The 1,336-nt window shown below is 43.5% G+C and overlaps 1 pseudogene; it reads right to left on the reverse strand.

The window, feature by feature from the left end:
* Positions 1-642: 642 nt before the first annotated feature.
* Positions 643-1,132, reverse strand: LOC119908011 (annotated as a pseudogene).
* Positions 1,133-1,336: the final 204 nt, after the last annotated feature.

Raw genomic sequence — 1,336 nt, forward strand, 5'->3', positions numbered from 1 at the left:
TCTCATCAGACAGGTACTACGTTATGATATTAAGAATGTTTCTTAGACCGAAATCTTCCCCCCAATAGTAATCAGCATGCAGTGTGTAGCTATCCACTTTTTAATTTGATGGCTTGTCTTTCTTTTGTTTGTCTACTTCTTCCACACGCTGCATCCAGTCTGCTGAAGTCTCCCTCCACTGCTTATTTGGGTGGGTGATTTGCAGGCTGATCAACATCCCGCCCCTCCTGTGACCCATGGTTTGACTGTACGTCTACGTTCAGAGCCAGTGAAGGACAGACTTTTTAAAAACTGCTTTACATGCGATAAAATAATTGTCAGCGATAATTGATTGATGCATTAACGCTGATTGTGAGTCCTCAGTGAAGTGTATCAGGGATTATAATGTGATATAAATGTATAGAGAAGAGACGTGCTGGAAAATGTAATTTGACTAAATATATTTTTGATGATCAAGAGTTTCTTGATCATTAAAAAATTATCTTATTCTATTATTATGCATCACAAAAACAAAGCTAATTCATGTGTGTCTGTGTGTGTGTCCTCAGTGAAGTGTATCAGTCTCTGCAGTAGCTTCCAGCTGCAGCACTCAGTTCAGTTTCTGTTCAGTCTGACTGAGGGAGGTTTTTGTACGATGCTTTTTCACTGTGTGAACACATACTGACTGTTGATAACATGAAAACTCTGACAGTAGTAAACTGCTGCATCTTCAGTCTGGACTCCACTGATGGTCAGAGTGAAGTCAGAGTTGATCCACTGCCTGTAAAACGACCTGGAATCCCTGATGCTCGAGTGCTAGCATAGTAAATGAGGAGTTTAGGAGTTTCTCCATCTCTCTGTTGGTACCAGGCTAAATGGTGGTAGTTGCCTGCAAAATAAACATTCTGACTGGTCCTACATCTGATGGAGACGGAGCCTCCCAGAGCAGAGCTCACTGCTCCAGGCTGAGTCACTGTGACCTGGCCTCTGGACTCTGAGGATACAGAGACAAAAACATAAAGCAGCGTCATGGTTTTGTGGGCTTCATTTCAGAGGGACGGATGTTCATAGAGGAGAGGAGTTTGATTCTCTGGACTTTACCTGTGAAGCAGCAGCAGAGGAGAGTCCAGATGAGGACGCAGATCAAAGTCATGTTTTTGATGAGGAGGATTTCTGTGGCTTCTGTTGTCATGAAGGACAGCTGTCAGTCATCCAGTGTTCAACTCTCAGGACTATAAACTCTCCCAGAGCACTGGAGCATGGTGCTGCTGATGCAAAGTGGCTCTCTATGGAAATGCTCTGACTGACTCCAGCAGGGACTTGGATTACTCTGATGATTCTGTCTAGCAATGGATCA

Source organism: Micropterus salmoides, unplaced genomic scaffold (assembly GCF_014851395.1).
Source record: "Micropterus salmoides isolate LMB-PRFRI ecotype aquatic unplaced genomic scaffold, ASM1485139v1 Ms_hic_scaffold_17, whole genome shotgun sequence".
Taxonomy (NCBI): domain Eukaryota; kingdom Metazoa; phylum Chordata; class Actinopteri; order Centrarchiformes; family Centrarchidae; genus Micropterus; species Micropterus salmoides.